This window comes from Lontra canadensis, unplaced genomic scaffold (genome assembly GCF_010015895.1).
Source record: "Lontra canadensis isolate GAN:19392208 unplaced genomic scaffold, GSC_riverotter_1.0 scaffold84, whole genome shotgun sequence".
NCBI classification, from domain to species: domain Eukaryota; kingdom Metazoa; phylum Chordata; class Mammalia; order Carnivora; family Mustelidae; genus Lontra; species Lontra canadensis.
The window spans coordinates 333,753-354,875 of record NW_022631078.1 but is presented as its reverse complement, the minus strand read 5'-3'; the positions used below and the strand labels follow the sequence as shown (position 1 = coordinate 354,875).

General features: G+C 45.4%; 1 protein-coding gene and 1 pseudogene across 7 annotated transcripts in view; one reads left to right on the top strand and one right to left on the bottom strand.

The window, feature by feature from the left end:
* Positions 1–21,123, top strand: part of PPP6R2 (protein phosphatase 6 regulatory subunit 2) — an 81,936-nt gene that overhangs the window by 12,168 nt on the left and 48,645 nt on the right. For all 7 annotated transcript variants that reach the window (XM_032882695.1, XM_032882692.1, XM_032882696.1 and 4 more), the window contains exon 2: positions 10,496–10,622. The gene's annotated coding sequence lies outside the window, so the exon portion shown is untranslated. The remainder of the gene's footprint in view (positions 1–10,495; positions 10,623–21,123) is intronic.
* On the bottom strand, positions 9,769–9,949 carry LOC116882538 (annotated as a pseudogene).

The following is a 21,123-nucleotide window of genomic DNA, read 5'->3' as shown; positions in this document are numbered from 1 at the left end:
TGTACTGACTGGGCCGGAGTCTGGTGTCACACGGATTGAGAATATGCGCTCCGCTGCCAGCCAGCGGGGGGTCCAGCTTTGAGCTGACACTCATTAACCTGTGGCCGTGGCCGTGGCCGGTCCTGAAACACTCGAGGCCTCTGCTGCTCGCCGTGCGGGCTGGGCCCGGCGGGCCACTGCCTGCTGTCGGCAGCCCTGCTGCTTCCCTCTCCCCTGGCGGGGCCCCTGCAGTCCGGCTTCCTTGGCTTCCCTGTCTTGTGCTCCGGTGTGGGCTCCGCTCAGGCCGCCGCCCTGGTTCCTGCTCCGTGCTTGTTGGGCTTTATCCCGCCGTTTGACGCACTTGTTACACACGTGTCTCCGCTTCTCGGTCCTTCCGGGAGTCCCTGCCCAGGGTATGCCCTGCCCGCCCTCCTGGTTCTCCCAGGAGTATGGTGACGAGAACAGATGCGGTGCAGGCACTGTCTGGTGTCATTTGTCGTGGGGCAGATGCACGGCCGGGCCTTGCTGTGGTATGTCTCTGGCTTCCTGTAGAGGCAGGCCCCAACTTAACAACGGCTCAACGTTTGATTTTTCAGCTTTACGGGGGTGCGAAAGCAGTCCGCGTTCTGCAGAAACTGTACTTGGCATTTTGAATCTGGATCTTTTCTGTGCTAGCGATCTGTGGTATGATCCCTCGTGATGCTGGGCCGAGGCCACAGTTCCCAGTCAGCCCGCGATCAGGAGATGGACAGCCCCGCCGTCTTTCCCCTTGAGTACGGTGCGCGGTCCGTTACACGAGGTGTTGGACGCTTACTGTGAGTGGAGGAAGATCTGTAGTTGTCTCCTTTTCTCCCTGGGCATCTGGTGTTGGCCACTGTTCTAGACCAAGTGGTGGCAGTCATGACAGCTCCTTGTCACTGAGTCACATTTTACTTGCATTACACACACGCGGGGCACATGCCCAGGATTGTAGGACTAGTCAGTGATGGAAGCTGGATTTCATGCCAGAGAGCCTCCCCCTACCCCCTAGGCTCAGGTCTGCCGTGCTGATGGGCTCTTTGATTAGGGCTCTGCGTATGTCTTCAGGAGGGAAGAGGAGGGTATGTGCTGACACCACCAGCGGGCTCTATCCTTAACCAGGCAGAGTAGCCACGATTACTAGCAGTGAGCAGAGAGGTGTTCAGCTTTTGCTTTGAGTCTTCTCTTCCTCACACTCAACAGCTAGGAGGGAGCTCTTGAGAAACCCGGGAGAAGGTGAGAACCTGCTTGGGCCAGACAGAGCTCTTGTTCAAGGTGTCTGGTGGGGCTCTGTATGGATGCCCTTTCTGAGACTTTGGTGGGAGACCAGCTGAGCTCCATCAGTGGCAGGGAGAAACTGGAAGCTTGAAGCTCCAGGGTTGTGCAGCCGCGTAAGCAGGCTGCTGCTGGGGCAGGGCCAGTCAGGCTCGCTGTAAGTTGTTGAGTTCTCACGAAAGGCCAGATATGAGCTGGATCCTCTCTCTCCGTGTGGGTCCCATCTCATCCTCGCAGCTCCCAGGCTGGGGCCAGCGGGGGCACAGAGGCAGGCCAACTCTCCAGCAGAGACACCGTCACCTGAAGATGCCCTTACTCTTCATAGTCTTGGCCCACATGGGATTAAAAATTTAAATTAGGGGGCGCTTGGGTGGCTCAGTGGGTTAAGCCTCTGCCTTATATTTAAAAAAATAAGGGACGCCTGGGTGGCTCAGTTGGTTAAGTGGCTGCCTTCGGCTCAGGTCATGATCCCAGCGTCCTGGCTCCTTGCTCGGCGGGGAGCCTGCTTCTCCCTCTGCCTCTGTCTGCCTGTGCTCGCTTGCTCTCCCTCTGTCGCTGACAAATAAATAAAATCTTAAAAAAAAAATAAATAAAAATAAAAAAAAATTTAAATTAGTTAACATTTGAAGATTTGGAGATTTAAGAAAATTTGGGTTTCTTGCCTTTCTTTTAGATACTGGCAGATGTGTCCCCTTGCCCAGTGTTCCTGCAGGGGTGTAGGTGGCTGCCATGGTTCTGCTCGGCTCCCAGGGCTGGCCTCGTGCTCCTGCTGCAGGCTTTGCTCCACCTGCTCTCTCTGGCCGGCTGCTTCCTTCCCCTTAACACCTTCCCACCTGGCAGCCCTTTGCACCACAGCCCTTGCGCTAGGACATGGCCAAAGAACTGGAGATCTGGAGACTGGGCCCTTCCCTGTTGGCGCTGTAAGACAGCTCTTGGTCCAGAAGTGTAAGGTTCAGGGTATTATCTGAGTAGAGCTGGCTTCCTTCCTTCCTTCCTTTTTCTTTTTTTTTGAAGATTTTATTTATTTATTTGACAGACAGAGATCACAAGTAGGCAGAGAGACAGAGAGAGGAGGATGCAGGCTCCCTGTGGAGCAGAGAGCCCGATGCGGGGCTCGACCCCAGGACCCTGAGATCATGACCTGAGCCGGGCAGAGGCTTAACCCACTGAGCCACCCAGGCGCCCCAAAACTTACTATTTTAATAATTTTTAAGTGTGCACTTCAGAAGCACTTAAGCACATTCACTCGGCTGTGCCCTCGTCACACCTGCCTGTATCCAGAACTTTTCTGTCTCCCCAAACTGAAACTGTCCCCATCACACACTCTCCCCCCCGCAGCCCCCTCCTCAGCCCCACCATTGACTCTGTCCCCGGGTCTGACCACTGCGGGTGCCTCCTAGAAGTGGGGCCAGACAGGATTTGTCCTGTGTCTGGCTGGTTTCACTCAGCACCGTGTCCTCAGGGCTCCCCCAGGTCGTGGCAGGTGTCCGCTGCTCCTTCCTTTTCAAGGCTGAGGATGTGATTGAGGATAGATGCCCATGGCCCTCTACCTGGCTCAGGGAGAAGAGGATATCATTCTTAGAAGGTCAGACTCTGAACCTCAGCTGTTAGCCTTTGCACTGTTGTGGGGTTCCATTAGGCGGCCAAGCCAGGCTCGCTGAGTCATCTGCTGTTAGACAACCTGATTGCTTCTTGGCGTTTTGGCTAAGGTCAGCTCTACTATGTGTTCCTGTCAGTTTAATATTAGACAGCCTGACTACCTGTTGTCATGAAGTCGCATCTCTCCCGTTCCTCTGCTGTCTGACACTTCCACTGTCTCGTTATTTCCTGGGGATGGTCTATGAAAATCCTCCCTAGGATTGATTCACCAAGGAGCCCCACGCGGTCTGGGTGACTTGTCCCAGACAGCCTTCAAAACACCCCTGTTTCCAGGGACTGGTTGGACATTTTCCATCTTAAGCGGGAGGAACCTGGCCTCCCACATCTGGGGGAAGTCCCACCTTTGGACATTTTGACAGAGACTAGTCTGTGTAGCCAGGGGAGTAGTTGTCTTCTGTTTGATTTGGTGTTCTCCTTTTAAGGTCCCCTGAGACTCTTCGAATGAGACCAGGACTCTAGGTGTGAGTTTTCTGATGGGTAATTACACACCTACACATAGGCACAGATAGAGATGATCATGCAACAAATCTCTAGGTACCCATTACTCAGCTTTGTCTGGGAGCAAGAATGTCCTGTCCCAATCAAGGTCCAGCCAGACTAAGAATCAAATTGACATGAGACAGATTAACAGGAGAAAATGAAATTTAATTTTGTATGTATGGGGAATCCAAACAGATACGGGAATTCCAAAGATAGGCAAAATAGTATATATTCTCATTCTGAGTTAAGGTGAGGGGGCGGGGGTCTGGGACTTGGAAGGAATGCAGTTCACAGGAAGGTGAAAAAGAGCAAAGGTTCAGTAAACAAATGTTTGCTGCTACTCAGGGATGCAGAGAGGACTTGGGTCAGACAGGCCTTGCTAGACTTCTCCCCATCTGCCTTATCTCCTTTGTAGTATGATGTAGTTATCTATGGTGAGAGGATTCTTCTTGGAGGCACTCCCTAAATTCTTTTTAGGCAGTTGAGGGGGAGGTAAAGAGCTTTTCCTGGATTTGCTGGGTTTTGATGGCTTTTTAACTCAGAGTAATCTTTATGACAAAGTGGCCCATCTTGGGGCAGCCCTGCTCTTGACTCCTATAGTTTCAATAGTTGTGACATTTTGCCAATCTCATTTTGCCTCTCTGTACTCCTCCTAATCTTTTTTTTTTTTTCCTGGTAGATTTAAAAGCAAATTGTAGAAATTGTGAAATCATGCCATTTTACATGCCTGCTGATCTCTGATCTATGCTCGGCCTAAAAACGTACCTTCTGTAGTTGATTGGTTTGAATCGAAGTTAAAGTGTCTCACTTTATTGAATATCTCTTAAATCCTTTGTTCTTAGGGCTGACTGCCATTCCTGTATTGTTGGTTGGAGAAATTTGGTTATTTGTCCCGTAAGCTCCCACATTCTGGATTTCACTAGTTGCTCTTTTTGTATTATTTAACTTGTTCCTTTCTCTCACATTTCCAGTGAAGAGATTGACAAAGTGATTATGTTTAGGTACAACTTTTTTTAGGTAAGAAAACGGAGCAGGTGTGGTCTGATGGATTTTAATGTAATATCCACAGGAGACCTGAATTTGAAAACATTCTCTTTCCATTTTATATACATTTCATTTCAGAACTTTTCTTTTTCAAGATGTGAAAAGACACTTTGACCTGGGCGGGGTGGTGTTGACTGTCCTTTTTTCATTAAACCCTGGGGATGTCTGTCCAGATAGCAGTTTCTTCCTTCAGATTTTGGTTCAGTTCTCTGGTACGATAGATTGATTCTTAGTGTGTGATGTCTGCTTAGGTGTTAAAACATTGTTTTCATTCTGCCTCCATTTCTTCACAGGACTTCCTCCAGTAGCTGCTGGAAAATGGGAGAACTGCTTCTCTTTGGCTTATTATTTCCCAGCAGACAGGTATATTAAACTGAATAGAAAATGTTTAAAGAAAACAAAACCAAAATTTGGCAGTACAGAGTGGCGGCATGTGCTCACATACGCTTTTCCTGGAGACAGGTTTCTTATATAGATTGTCGTCCTGTTTACCGTGAACCTTAGGGCATTTTATCTTATTCTCTTTAACTCCTGTGTAGTCGGAACAAATAATGAAATAATTACTCCAAATAGACCAGGATTTACAGGGTGAGAAATTAAACTATATGAGTGCTGAAAGAAGACCAAGGCGCGTTTCTTTGTAACTTAAGAGTGAGGAAACTTTTCTATGACTTAGAACAGTAAAAGAAGGCTGATCAAATTGATTAATCCATAACCGCATTACAAAAATCACCATAAGCAAAGTCAAAAGACAAATGACAATAAAAAAAGATGTTGAATTTCTGTCATAGCAAAGAGCTTTTATCTCTAATAGTTGAAAGAACTGTGCACCTGAAGCTAGCATACATATGCTAACTAGAATTTAAATAAAAACTTAAAAAAAAAAAAAAGAATTCATAGAGGGGCTCCTGGCTATCTCAGCCAGAGGAGACTGCTCCTCTTGATCTCGGGATTGTGAATTTGAGCCCCACATTGGGTGTAGCAGTTACTAAAAATAATAATAATAGTAATAATAATAATAATAATAAGTCCTAGAAACTGAGAAGAAAAAGAAAATAACCTGATAGAGAAAAATGGGGAAAGGATGGGAACAGATTATGGAAAATAAATAAAAATGGACTTTATGTAACTGAATAGATGCTTACTATTCATTGTAATAAAAATACTAATCAAAGCTCTATGGAGATACCACTTCCCACCATATCGGTAGAGTGGCCAGCTGTCCTGGTTTGCCCAGGACGTCTCTGGTATTGACGCCCTCTGTTTTGGGAAATCTCTCAGTTAGCAGACTGGGACAGTTGATCATTTTACATATTGGCAGAAATCCAGAATTTTAACTGTATGTTCTTAGACAAAGCTGTGTTGAAACTGCCCTCTTGCCAGTAGAAACGCGGAATGGTGCTGTGCCTCTGGAGGGGGTTTGTATCTTGCAGGGTTGTGTGTGGGTTTGCCCTTTGGCCCAGCAATCCCACATCTAGGAATCTGTCTAGATACGTTGAAAGGTATGTTGGCAGAAATAGGAAATGATTTTGTAAAAGACTGCTCATTGCAGAATTGTTATAGCAAAACACTGCAGGGGCGTGTGGATGGCTCAGTGGGTAAAGCCTCTGCCTTCGGCCCAGGTCATGATCTCAGGGTCCTGGGATCGAGCCCCGCATCGGGCTCTCTGCTCAGCGGGGAGCCTGCTTCCTCCTCTCTCTCTGCCTGCCTCTCTGTCTACTTGTGATCTCTGTCTGTCAAATAAATAAATAAAATCTTAAAACAAACAAACAAACACTGCAAACAGCATGTCTGTCATTAGGGGTAAGTCAGCATGATGGAGTGGTGTGCATTTATCCCAAGGGGCATGAATCTAGGGTGATAGGATTCAGGTCAGGACAGTGGTTGGCACCTTTGGGGACATGAGGGGTACTTCTGGGTGCTGGTAATCCAGTTTCTTAAACTGGATGGTGTGGCTGCATGAATGGGTTTATTTTTATTATTATTTTATTTATTTATTTATTTACTTGACAGATAACAAGTAGGCAGAGAGGCAGGCAGAGAGAGAGAGGAGGAAGCAGGCTCCCCACCAAGCAGAGAGCCTGATGTGGGGCTCCATCCCAGGACCCTGAGATGTGACCCGAGCCACAGGCAGAGGCTTTAACCCACTGAGCCACCCAGGCACCCCTGTGTTAAAAGACCTTTTTTTTTGGGTGGAGACCCTGCTTAAGATTCTCCCTTTCCCTCTGCTTCTCTTTCCCTCTCTTTCCCTCTCTCCTCCACCTCCCTCCTCCACCTCCCTCATCTGAAAAAACAAAACAAAGCAAACTTTCTTTTCCTTCTTCAATCAGATTGGGTAGTTTCTGTCTTAGGTTCACTGACATTGTCTTCTGTCTCCCAGTTCTCGATTGTCATCTCTAGTGTATGTTTTTATATCCGATATTGCACTCTCCATTCTAGAATAGTCATTTGTCTTTCTACGTAGTGTCCATTTTTTCCCATCTCTATTTCTGCGACTCCATTTTTTTCACTCATTATCACTGTCTTTTCCTATAAGTCTTTGAACATATTTATTTTTACATATTTATTGTAGCTGCTTAAGGTCTGTTTCTGCTAATTCTACCATCTGAGACATCCTGTTGTCTGTTTCTAATAGCTGCTTTTTAAAAAAAAATGTTTTCTAAATATTTTATTTTTCAAAGATTTTATTCACTTATTTGAAAGAGACAGAGAGCGCGCGAGCTGGAGGGAGAGAGTCCACAGCAGACTGTGCTGTGCACTGAGTGCAGAGCCAGGCACAGGGCTCGATCTCACCACCATGAGATCATGACTTTACCCAAAACCACAAGTCAGCCGCTTAACTGACTGAGCCACCCCTGAGATTTTTTCAGTAATCTCTACACCCGGCGTGGGCTCAAACCCACAACCCTGAGATCAAGAGTAGCACACTCCAACAGCCAGCCAGGCACCCCAGCGCCTTTTTTTTTTTTTTTTTTTTTTAAGAGAGAAAGAGAAGGAGAGCCTGAACGGGGGTGGGGCAGAGAGACAGAGGGACAAGCAGACTCCTTGCTGAGCATGTAGCTCCGTGCGGGGCTGGATCCCACGAACTGGAGATCACGACCGGAGTCAAGATCAAGAGTTAGATGCTCAACAGACACAGGTGCCCCCTCCCAACCAGCTGCCTTTTTTTTTTTTTTTTAAAGATTTTATTTATTTATTTGATAGAGAATGAGAGAGAAAGAGAGTGAGCACTAGCAGAAGCGGGGAGAGCAGCAGCTAGAGGGAGAGGCAGAAGCATACTCCCACTGAGCAAGGAGCCTGATGTGGGGCTCCTGAGATCATGACCTGAGCCGGTCAGATGCTTAACTAACGGACCTACCCAGGCGGCCCCGCAAACCCACAGTGGCTTTTTAATTAAGAAAAAAATCATAGTTAAATTTTCTGCTGCATTGTATGTCTCACAACTTTTTTTTATATATTGGTATCTGGATAATGATCTTGAGTTTTGTTCTGGCAGATAGATTATTGGAAGATCATTTTGGTCCTGTCAGTCTTGGTTTTGCTCTTTGAGTAGATCTGTCTGGGTGTAGCCTTTGCTCTGGTTATAATACCCGGGTCTTTGCTGTGTGCCTCAGGTGCTCTGTCCGCTGTTTTGGCCAGTTGCAGAGGTTGGAGCACCCAACACCTCCCAGCCCGCAGGACATGTAGCATCTTTGTTCTGCTCTCAGCCCCACTGCTCCCCGTTGAGTGGTTCTTTTGGTCTGCGACACCTCTTAAGTACTTTTGACTTTGGATACCGGTACATATATTACATAAGTAAAACAAATTAAATAAACAATAGCAAATTAGAAATCCCCTTTCCCCCAGTTGAACATAAATACAAACAAATGAACATTAGTTTAACTAACCCCCCCCCCCCCACCAGTCCCAGGTAACAAAGCCCCAATACAAGGGTGGGTCAGGTCAGGTGGAGATAAGGGGCCAAATGCAGGAATGCAGGGTCGCATGGGGCCAGGTGGAGACAGCCAGTCAGTAGAGTGCGCATACTGTCTCCCTAGCTACCAAGGAGTGTGGGCCCCCGCCTTTTGGGCGCCAATTCTGACTAAGGTGATAGGCTAGTGCAAATAGCTACTATGGGGTCGATTGTAATTCAGTTGGTCCCCCGTGTGGGACCTAGCAGGACTGTGCAGCTTTCTCTGTGTGTTGCAATCTCATTGGCCACCTGCGTGTGGCCAGGCCCAACCACATGGCCTTTGCTCTATAAAAGTTAGTCTGTGAGGCAGGGAGGTCGTTACCCTCTCTGTAAGGGTTGCCCCCGACCGGTCTGTTTGACGGTCCGTTTGATTCTTGATGCTTGGCGCGAAATAAAGCTTTGCTTGACCTTCACTTTATATCAGTCTCGCTCCTTTGACCATGGACCCATTATTGGGGGACCCAACATTGGGGACCCAACAGTAACACTGACTTATTTCTGGCTCACTAGCACAACTTTGATTGTCTTTTTTTGTTTGGTTTTTATTTTTATTTTTATTTATTTACTTATTTTTTGAAAGATTTTCTTTTTTTTTTTTTTTTAAAGATTTTATTTATTTATTTGACAGATAGAGATCACAAGTAGGCAGAGAGGCAGGCAGAGAGAGAGAGAGAGAGAGGAGGAAGCAGGCTCCCTGCCAAGCAGAGAGCCCGACATGGGGCTCGATCCCAGGACCCCGGGATCATGACCTGAGCTGAAGGCAGAGGCTTTAACCCACTGAGCCACCCAGGCGCCCCTGAAAGATTTTCTTTATTTATTTGACAGAGATCACAGGCAGAGAGGCAGGCAGAGAGAGAGGGGGAGAAGCAGGCTTCCTGCTGAGCAAAGAGCCCAATTCGGGGCTCGATCCCAGGACCCTGGGATCATGACCCGAGTCGAAGCAGAGCCTTCAATCCACTGAGCCACCCAGGTGCCCCTTGTTTGGTTTTTATATGAAATTTAAAAATATACAAATACACAGAAAACATTACAGTGGAACACTCCCACTCACCACCCAGCTTCTTTCCCATCTTGTCCCTTGCCCTCTTAACACGTTAAAAATCTGGTTCTTGTTTTTTGGTGGGAGTATTTTAGAAGTGAATCCCAGAAATAATACCATTTTACCCACGAATACTCACTTTTTCTAACAGATAAGAATGGTTTCTATTTTTAAAAACATAACCACCATATCATATTACGACTAAGAATTCATAGTAATTCCCAATATGATCTAATGGTGGTCCATATCCAGATTGCTCCAATAGCTTCAACTATAACCTTTTTACATTTGATTTGTCCTTTTTTTTTTTAATTCCCCCAAGGTGGGAAGCACGGTTCCTGGTACTGCAACCCTAGGTTGTCACACAGGATGGATGGAGCCACCCGCTATCCCATCCTCCAGTTCCAAAAATCTGTGTAACATGTAACCTGTTGTCCTCCAAAGAAGACTTGTGTTAGATGTTAAACTGATAAGGACAGAAAATACACTTGATGGGAAGTGATTACATTTGATTTGTTCTGACTGGACTCAAGATCTATATGTTATATTTGGTGATTATGTTTCTTAAGTCTCTTGTACTCCAGAGCAGTCCCCTGTCTCTGTTGCCAAAGTATAATTTTCAAAATGTCAAAATCATGGCTTTTGTGCACATAGAAAATGAGAAGTCCCAGGTTCTAACGCTTTTCTAGAAGTTGCGATGGCTTATCAGTGAGTTCTCCAATCATTGTCTTCGTGTTCCCAGAGACATGCATGTCCCAGTGGTGATGGCATATAGTTACAGAACTGGACAGCTTCATGGGGCCTTCTCATGTGACATTCCAGCCATTGAGCTTGTTACCCAGATACGGCATGGATGTACATCATCAGTACTGTTGTCTCTGGCATGAGCAAAGACAAGGGAATGTTTATTCCTTAATCATAAAATAGTCTGAGACTTTGAGTACCAAGTTAAGATACTGATTTTTTTTTTTTTTTTTTTGCCTTTGCTCTGCTATATTGATTAGCTTTCACAGGCAGAACTTAAAATATATTTTTTTCTTCTTTTTCAGGTGAACAGATTGTAAATGTACTGAATGAAAAAATCTCTCTTAAAGTCACATACAATCCAAGGAAAAAAACCCAAATGTTTTTATATTTTGTTTGAATATAAAATTAAGCAAGAACTTTCCATAGAAGGTAAGATAATTTTCCTTTGTAATTCTTCTTTGTTGTAATTTATGCAAATATACTGAAGACGTTCAGAATGGATGACTGCAAAATGCTTCGTTTGGAAGGCATATGAATGGGTTATTGTCTTTTGGCTGTTTTTTGATCCTTCTGTATCTGGTTTTAAGACACTTTGTTGTGGAAAAGTTACTTGGTCTCCCTAACCCAGAAGTATAGGGCCAGTCCTGCATATGTAATGAGGCACATTCTCTTTCTCACCTGTGGGGAACACGTAAGACAGGGCACAGACGCTGTCATGGTCGCCATCCAGAGCGTACATTCCGCATAGAGGATGAAAGTCAGGGAAGGGCTCGGCTTCCTGCAGTGTTAGATGCTCTCAGAAGGTTCACCCGGCACAGTTCAATTACATGCTGCATGGATGACAGTAAATGTGATCTCTCTTGAGTGCTTCAGTGCATGAAGAACTAACATGCTCAGGCACCTGCATGGCTCGTTGGAGTCATTTTTTTTTTTTTTTTAAGATTTTATTATTAGAAAGTGAGAGAGCAGGAGCAGAGGGGTAGGGGCAAAGGGAGAGGGAGAAGCAGGCTCCCCACTGAGTTGGGCACCTGATGTGCAGGGTTCGATCCCAGGACCCTGAGATCATGACCTGAGCCAAAGGCAGACGTTTCACCGACCAAGCCACCCAGGTGCCCCTCATTCGGACTTCTGACTTCAGCACAGGTCTTAATTGCATGCTTATGGGTTTGAGCCCGCACTGGGCTCCACGCTGGGCATGGAGCCTACTTTAAAAAACAAAAACAAAAACCTGGGGCACCTGGGTGGCTCAGGTCGGTTAAGCTGGCCAAGCTCTTGATTTCAGCTTAGGTCATGATCTCAGGGTCCTTGGATTGAGCCCTGAGTCCAGCTCTACACTCAGTAGGGAGTCTGCTTCAGGATTCTTTCTCTCTGTCCCTTCCCCCCATGCACGAGTGTGTACGCTCTCTCTCTCTCAAATAAATAATAAATCTTTAAAAAATAAAACACCACCCCCCCCTCAAAGAAAACCCAACTAAGGTAACTCTCCAAAGGCCAAAAAAGAAAAAATTTAAGAAAAGAAACAGTGAGGAATTGTGATAGCACACCCTTGTTCCTTACTAAAGAAAATTAATCATCTTTGGAGGAAGGCATACTGAGCGTTGGCCCTTGGAATTTCTGTAGAGTAAATTTAAGCAGACTTGAACTTCTAGTCAGAACACATGGGGCACCTGGGTGGCTCCGTCGTTAAGCATCTGCCTTTGGCTCAGGTCATGATCCCAGGGTCCTGGGTTCAAGCCCCACATTGGCCACCCCACTCAGCGGGGACTCTCTCCCACTCCCCCTACTTGTGTTCCCTCTCTTGCTGTCTCTCTGTGTCAAATAAATAAATAAAATCTTAAAAAAAAAAAAAAATACACACCCCTGAGAAGAAGTTAGCATGATTAGATGCCCCAAGGCCTGCAGATACTGGATAATTGGATGTATAGTGTGTACTAATGTATGAAGTGTTTGAAGTAATACAAAACAGGATACAAATTAGTAATGAAAAGCAAAGTAGCAAAATGATCCAAGTAGAACTTTCAGAGGTGGAAACAATGTTGAAATTAAAAACTCAGTATATATGGGTTAAACAGATTAAAATAGGGCTGAAGGTAGAATTTGTGAACTGAAGTATGAGTCTGAAGAAATTACCAGCCTGCGGCACTGAGAGATGGGGGGATGGCAAACGAGGTAAAGAGAAATGGAGGATAAAATAAAATTGGGTCATAAATGTGTAGTTTCCAGGATGGAAAAATAGGGAACATGGAGGAGAGGCATTATTTGGAATATTAATAGCTTTGGCTTTTTGGAAACTAGTAAGAAACATAAATCCACAAATTTAGGAAGCATGCTATGTCCCAAGTGGTATAAAAAAAGAAACCTATGTCCATACTTTGAAATCGTCTAGCAACAGAGAGAAGAACTTGTAAGTCACAGGTAAAAGGTAGATTACCTACAACAGATGTCACATTAGCGTGAATAGAGAGTGTAATCATTCCTCAAAGTGATAAGAAAATATAAATTTCAGTATAGAATTGTGTGTCAGGTTTATTTGGCAAAAAACTGCAGCAGTGTGATTAGTAAATGTTTTCGATAAAGGTTGAGCTAGGTTATTTGGACTGTCTTCTAACCTCCCACCCTCTACCTTACGGAGAACAACTAAAAGTGTTGGATTCAAAAACAAAAAAACCAAAGAACTGACAATATAACAATGAAATTCTAGACTGAAACCAGAAGTAAGAACCAGGAAGTAAGAGCCCAGAGGAGTAAATACCTCGGGATCTGCATTTGCCCTGAGAGCATTTGCTGATTGGGACAAAGTGGAACTTTGATTTTAGAGGTCTTGTAGGGTAGGAAGAGGGGTCAGTTAAGATCCACCGTCCTCTCAAGGTGCAGAGCCCAAGGGAGATTCTCTGCATGTGAAAGGGGGCCAGAAAGGCTCCATCTTTAGGGCTGGAGGAAGGAGCAGCTCCTCTGTGTCACTCCGTCCTTGCCCCCTGGTTGTTTTTACTCTTAAATACTGTGGGAGAGAAGGCGGGGCAGTACCTGGGCTGTGGGTTGGCTTTTGAGAGGATTTCTAACCTTGGTTCACAGCACCTGGTGCTTCAGGGAGATCAAGCACAAATTTAAAGTTTTCTGGTTTGGTGAATGCCTTTAGGCATCCTGCAGGGGCAAACTTAAAACCTCTCTGGAGGAAGTTACCTTTATCCTAAAACACCAAAAAAGCCCGTACAGGTACTTTTATGGATGTTGATTTGTACACAGACAAAACTGACCAGGCACACAAGGAAATAAGACACCAGAGTGAAAACCAGTAGAAACAGACCCTCTAAGACTTCAGATTTTGGAATTATTAGAAATAAATTTTAACACAATCATGCTGTTTATTTTTAAAAAGTTTTTAAAAGATTTATTTATTTGAAGAAATCGTAAGTAGGCAGAGAGGCAGGTGTTGGGGGTGGCGGGAGCAGCCTCCCTGCTGAGCAGAGAGTCCGACGCGGGGATCAATCCCAGGACCCTGAGATCATGACCTGAGCCGAAGGCAGAGGCTTTAACCCACTGAGCCACCCAGGCGCCCCTAAAGATTCTATTTATTTGTCAGAGAGAGTGTGAGCACACAGGGGGGGGGGGGGCCCGGGGGGGGGGGGGGGGGGGAGAAGCAGGCTCCCTGCTGAGCGGCTTTATCCCAGAACCCCTAGATTGTGACCTGAGCCAAAGGCAGACCCTCAACTAAGCCTCCCAGGCACCCCTTTTACAGTTATTTTAATTTATTTTTGTGGTTATTTTTTCTTTTCACTTCTAATTTTCAATATTTATTTATCTTTTTATCCCACCCCAGTCCTTTTTTACAGTTACGCCCCCTTTTTTGGGATCTTTCCTCCAGTGCACTGTGCCCATTATAGACATGGTCTGTTGTTGGTTGTTTATGCAAAAATCTCTCTGTGGACTCACATTGCCGTTTTTTCATGTCAGATCGAATTCTGGTGGTACATTGGTAAATGTTTAATAACTGACTCTCTGGGAGAGTAAAAAACATGGTGATTTGAAGGATTTGTTGATCTCCATGGTGCACATACTGTCATCATGTCCGGCTTAAGTGACCAGTGTGATGCTGCTGAAGATGGGGTTGGGAGAGGTGTGCCACTCTGGCCACTACTGAGCCCATGCTCTGTGGCGGGGCGGGTGACCTCATCTGTTTCCTTCCCGTTGCCGTCAGGATCCATGAGGACACAGTGTGCCAGCCACGGTTCTGGGCTTACCTGTCACAGCCACTCTGGGGGATGCTCACTGTCCCTGGTTTGCTGCGGTGGAAACCAAGGCACGAGAGGTGTTGTAAGTGGCCCCAGGTCACATGGCAAAGCCAGGGCTTTGATCGTAAACTACACCAGCAAACCCCCAGCTGATTTGCAGCTGGGCAGGTATAAGGGTGCGTTCCCGATTCTAGTTTTCTCTTAGCAACAGTCTCTGCCACAGAACGTTCTTTTTTGAAGGGCTCCACTCACGGAACAGTGTGCTGTTGTGGCGGCATTTCTCTTCAGAGTCTGTCTTCCATGTGATAGTCATGCTCAGTAAACAGTTCCTCTCATCTGACTGTTGGATAAGCGTCTGGACCATGTTGGTAATAGTTTGCTGGGTGTTGCAGACAGACAGGGTTGCGGGGTATGGGGACCCCTTGTGCTGTGCGGGTGCGCTCGTGTACCAGAGGCGTCTCAAGCCGGTTCATGAGCCCCTTACTGTTCTAAGGGTGCTGTCGGTGGTGGGCCTTTGGGTCAAGTGTTAGCCTTCTCTGTAGGCGAGGCCGCGCTGATGCGACGCTAGCATCTCTGTGCTGGGTAGTGCACATTGCTGGGGTACAGGAGACGTTTGGATGCCAGATATGTGCTGTTACCTGGATGAGAGTTTCAGAGTCCGTCTACACCAGGTGCTTTGACAGTGGCACTAGCTGCGACAAACCCTTCAAAGGATGCCACCGTTGTGATCATTTAAATATTTCTTTTTTTTTTTTTCAATGTTTTTACTTACTTATCTGTCAGAGAGAGAAAGAGCACAAGCAAGGGGAGCAGCGGCAGAGGGAGAAGCAGACTCCCCACTGAGCAGGGAGCCTGATGCGGTGTTCAATCCCAGGATCCTGGGATCATGACCTGAGCCGAGGGCAGCTGCCCAACCATCTGAGCCACCCAGTTGTCTCCATTTAAATATTTCTTAAAAATGTGTGGATAGAGGGCACCTGGGTGGCTCAGTTGGTTGAGTGACTGCCTTTGGGTCAGGTCATGATCCCAGGGTCTTGGGATCGAGTCCCACATCGGCTCCCCCTGCTCTGTGGGGAGCCTGATTTTCCCTCTCGCTGTTCCTGCCACTCCCCTTGATTGTACTCTCTCTCTATGTGAAATAAATAAATAAAATCTTCAAAAAATTTTAATATGTGGATAGTGACAGGGATATAAATATTGTTGCAGAGATTTTTAAATTTAAGGTCATAGCAAAATGTACTGATGTGAGTCAGTGAGGCATAGAGTCTAAATTAATGGTCTTATTTCAAGTGTTAGTGGAAATGTAAGTAGATGTTTTCTAGCATTAGTCTTTAATATTGGTGGCATGAGCAAAATAAGTGTGGTGAGGTGAGTTTTAAAACTATTATTTTTTCAGAGTGGAATGTTATCCTTAATCCAGGGACTGCGGATTTCCTTTTATTTAATATTTAAAGAGTCATTGTTTCCTGAAATTAAGGTAATTATGGATGATATAGTTAATCCTTTCCTCCTTTGTATCTTCTCTCTCTCTCCCCTCTCTCCTCCTTGTTTGGCCAAGTTGAAAAGTTGGCAACCTCTGTTGGTTTTCTATATTAAAAGAAGAAAATCTGCTGGCCTAGAAAAGCCATGTGTCTTATAAGTGTTGAACTGGGCCAGCTTTTACAGACAGGTCTCTTGGGCTTGGTTTATGAGTAGATGGTACACTTGATTCTGTAAATGGGGTGGGCTCTCAGAAGCCCTTGAATGTCTTACTCTTCTAAACTTTCTGTTTTATAATTTTGGGGTAAATAAGTGAGCATTAAACTAGTCTATTGTTTCAAATTATAAACTATGAGTAAGTGGGTAATAGGATTTGGGTTTAGTTTTGGTTCTATTTGTTGAACATTATTTGTTCTGTAATGGAGTGTATGATGGAACAGCTACAATGTGGAGCTTGGTGGGCTGGCACACGCAACCCCAGCCTCACGCAGGGAAACACCAGTAGCGCCTCTGATCGGTGCTTGAGTGTGCCCTGGGTACCTCAGTGCATCTGTGAGTGGTGCTGCTAGCGAGACACTGCCTCTGTCTCTTGTGTGGAAAAAACAAACCAGGGCGCCTGGGTGGCTCAGTGCGTTGAGCCGCTGCCTTCGGCTCGGGTCATGATCTCAGGGTCCTGGGATCGCGCCCCGCATCGGGCTCTCTGCTCAGCGGGGAGCCTGCTTCCTCCTCTCTCTCTGCCTGCCTCTCTGCCTCCTTGTGATCTCTGTCAAATAAATAAACAGGAAAAATCTTTAAAGCAAAACAAAACAAAAACCAGCTTCTCATGAAGGGGACCTCCGGGACACCAGGACAAACTTAATGGCAAAGTTAACAATACTGGATGGATATTTCCCTAGGCTGGGCAGTGAAATGGGTGATGTCTGGGGTACTTCCAAGTGGTCTGGGTAGGAGACAGTCCAGGGAAGAGAATGGGCTTGAACTGATCTGTGTTGAAGCTGAGGGCAGGGCATGGGAGGGCTCATATATACTTCTCGCTGCAGTTGGGCATGTGTGAGATTTCCCAAAATAAGTTAAAAAAACAAGAAAACATGAAAAGCAAAAATAAGCATAAACCCCAGCCACCTAGGAACAGTGATGAGGCAGAAATTTGACCTAGTCCCCCTGCCTAGGCAACCACAGATATGCGTTTTGTCTCTATAGATTGTCTGTTCCTTTTTTTTTAAGATTTTTTTATTCATTTTAGAGAATGAGAGAGAGCGCGCGCAATGAGAGGGGAGAGGTCAGAGGGAGAAACAGACTCCCTGCCAAGCAGGGAGCCTGATGGGGGACTGGATCCTGGGACTCCAGGACCATGACCTGAGCCAAAAGCAGGTGCTTAACCAACTGAGCCACCCAGGCGCCCCAGATTGGCCTGTTCTTAACCTTTAATAGAGATGGCCTCATAGACTGTGTGGTCTTCGGTGACTGACTTCTTCACCTAGCATGTTTTCCAGATTCATCCATCTTTCAGTACTTCATTCCTTTTAGGTGCTGAGTAATATTCCATTATGTGGATGTACTGTGTTTTCAAGAGTCCGTTCTTCCCTTAATTGGACGTTTGGGCTGCTTCCACTTCCGGTTACTGTGAACCATGCATGGTTAACATTGGTGCGCAGGGTTCTGCGTGGGTGCGTGTTTTCATCTCTCCCGGGTACATGACATGCCTCGGAGTGGAATTGCTGCGTCATGTGGGGACTCTGTGCTTCAGCATTTGGGGAATTACAAATTACTTTTCATTTTGCATTCCCACCAGCAATTGTATGAGGGCTCCAATTTCTTCACAGCCTCATCAACACTTGTTACAATCAGTCTTTTTGATGTTAGCCATCCCCGTGGGTGTGAGGCTGTATCTCATGTTAGTTTTGGGTGATGATGGCCAATGACGTTGTGGATCTTTTCATGTACAGTTGGCTGTTTGGGTATTTTCTTTGGAGAAATGTCTCTTTCTTTGCTAACGTCAGATCCTTAGCTCATTTTAAAATTTGTCTTTTTATTACTGAGTTGTAAGAATTCTTTGTATATTCCAGATATAAGTCCTTTATCACATGTATGATTTGGCAATAATTTTCTTTTGTAATAATTTTCTCCCCTTGGGTGAATTGTCTTTACACTTCCTTGGTGGTGGTGTTTGAAGCACAGAAGCTTTATTTTGCATGGAGTTTAATTTATCTGTGTGTGTGTTTTTTTTAAGATTTGTGTATTTGAGAGAGAGCACATGAGCAAGCCAGGCAGGGGGAGGGGCTGACAGAGAGGGAGAAGCAGACACCCCACGGAGCACCCTGGGATCAAAGACAGATGCTTAACTGACTGAGCCACCCAGAAGCCCCGTATCTGTGTTTTCTTTTGTTGTCTCTCAAGTCCTATCTAAGAAACTGTCCCCACATCCAAGGTCGTGATTTGCCTCTGTTTTCTTCTAAGACTTTATTATTTAAACTCTTAAATTTAGGTCTTTGATTTGTTTTGAGTAGATCTTGGTATATAACGTATAGGTAAGGGTCCACATCTGTTACTTTGCATGCAGATATCTAGTTTGTATAATGAAAAGACCAGTCTTACCCCCATTGGATGGCGTTGGTGCCCTTGTCAAACATTAGTTGATTGTAAACGTGAGGGCTGATTTCTGGACTCTGTTCTGCTCTGTGGGACTATGTGTCTGTCCTAGCGCCGGCACCACACTGCTCTGATTACTGTAGATTTGTGGTTGGTTCGGAAATCGGGGGAGTGTGAGTCCTCCAACTTTGTTTCTTTTCAAGATCTTTAGTCTCTTCTGGATCTCTTGCATTTCTGTGTGAAATTTAGGATCAGCTTATTTGACATACAGGATTTAAAAAAAACTGTCTCTTAGCTATTAATTTCTATACTTCATTGTGTTTGGAGAACACAGTCTGTGAGATAGTAGTCTTTGGAGTATATTAAGCTTTCCTCTGTTGATTTAACATGTGGTTCATATTTGTAAATGTCTCATCGTATGCTTAAAAAGAATTTGTATTGTCTGTTCTTTGGGTGTGGAATTTTTTTATCTGTTTAATAGCTTGGCCTTATTAATAGTATTCACATTTTTAATATTTCAACTTTAAGAAATAGTAGAGATATCTTCTACACTTCCTCTAGTTTGTTTGTTTGTTTGTTTGTTTGTTTTTTTAAGATTTTATTTATGTATTTGACAGAGAGAGATCACAAGCAGGCAGAGAGGCAGGCAGAGAGCGGAGGGGAAGCAGGCTCCCTGCGGAGCAGAGAGCCCGATGCGGGGCTCGATCCCAGGTCTGGAGACAGAGGCCCAACCCACTGAGCCACCAGGTGCCCCTTCACTTCCTCTAGTTTTCTCCAGTGGTAACAATTTGCAGAATTCTAGTAGAATATTACAACCAAGCATTGACACTGAAATAGTCCACCGATCTTGTTCACACGTCCTCAGTTTTATTTGTGCGTGTGATTCTGTGCAGTTTGTTGTCCGTGTAAATTTTGTCCATGGCTGATTCCACAGCTGCAAGGGTTCTCGTGTTCCCTTTTATAAAAACCACAGTCACTTCCCTCTTGCCCACTTCTTCCCCCTAGGTGGCTTCCCCCATCCTTAAGCACTGGCAGCCACTAATATGTCCTCCATTTCTAAAATTTTGTCAGTTCGAAATGTTAGATGTAGATGGAATCATAGAGTAAGTAGCCTTTTGTGATCAGTTTTTTCCCCTAGAGACGCCTCCAAGTTGTTGCGTGTATCAGCCGCTCTTTCTTTCTGTTGCTGAATGGCAGTCCCTGACGTGGGGGCGGGGGGTGCGCGGTGTGGTTAAGGGTTCGTGCAGGGCTCTCTGGACTGTTGGGACCCTTACAGACGCAGCTGCTGGGAGCATTAACGTGCAGAGTTTTGTTTGAACTCAGGGTGTTATTTCTTTCTTTCTTTTTTTTTTTAAGATTTTATTTATTTATTTGACAGAGATCACAAGCAGGCAGAGAGGCAGGCAGAGAGAGAGGAGGAAGCAGGCTCCCTGCTGAGCAGAGAGCCCGATGCGGGGCTCAATCCCAGGACCCTGATATCATGACCTGAGCTGAAGGCAGAGGCTTAACCCACTGAGCCACCCAGGCGCCCCAGGGTGTTATTTCTTTAGAGTAACTGCCCAAGGCCAAACCGTTTTTCATTTAGGGACTTCTGTCAGGTGCCGCCCTGAAGTTATGGAGGTTGAAGAAGAGCATGTGTGCGTGCGTTTGTGGTGGTGACAGACGTGCAGTTCCGTGTCCCTTTTACCTGTTTGTCGCCTTGCGTCTCCGAAGTTTCCGTTTGTCAGAAGGAATTAGCTTTCTTTTGGTTAATGTTCACCTCGTGCATATTTTCCAGTCTTTTATTTATTCCTTTTTAAAAAAAGAGATCTATTTATTTATCAGAGACAGAGGTCACAAGTAGGCAGAGAGGCAGGCAGAGAGAGAGGAGGAAGCAGGCTCCCCGCTGAGCAGAGAGCCCGATGTGGGGCTCGATCCCAGGACCCTGGAATCATGACCTGAGCCAAAGGCAGAGGCTTTAACCCACTGAGCCACCCAGGCGCCCCCATTTATTTATCTTTTTTAAAAAGTATTTGATTTATTTATTAGAGAATGAGGGGCAGAGGGAGAGGGAGAAGCAGACTCCCCACTGAGCAGGGAGCCTGACACATGTCTCAGTCCTGGGACCCCAGATCATGACCTGAGCTGAAACCAAGAGTTGGAGGTGTGTCCTTTGGGAGGCCACCCAAGTGCCCCCAAAGGACACACTTTAAAAAATAAAGAAAGGTGGGCGCGTCTGGGTGGCTCAGTCGGTTAAGCCTCTGACTCTTGGTTTTAGCTCAGGTCATGATCTCAAGGTCCTGAGATCAAGCCCCGTGTTGGGCTCCCCACTCAGTGTGGAGTTCTACTTAGTTTCTCTCTCCCTCTCCCCCTGCACCCTCCCCACCACTGCGTGCTCTCTCTCTGTCTTTCTCTGAAATAAACAAATAAATCTTTAAAAAGTAAAATGTTTCCTTTATAGGGAAAAAATTTTTGGATATATATTTTTTTAAATCCAATACAAGAAACTCTTCATTAACTAGTTTATCTTATATACAGCTATTGAAATTAATATTATGTTCCAATTTCTACTGTTTTATGACACATTTTCCATTTACTAATGGTTTTCTTTATTTTTGTTCATTTCTCTTTTCCAATGGATAGCTGTTTTTGTT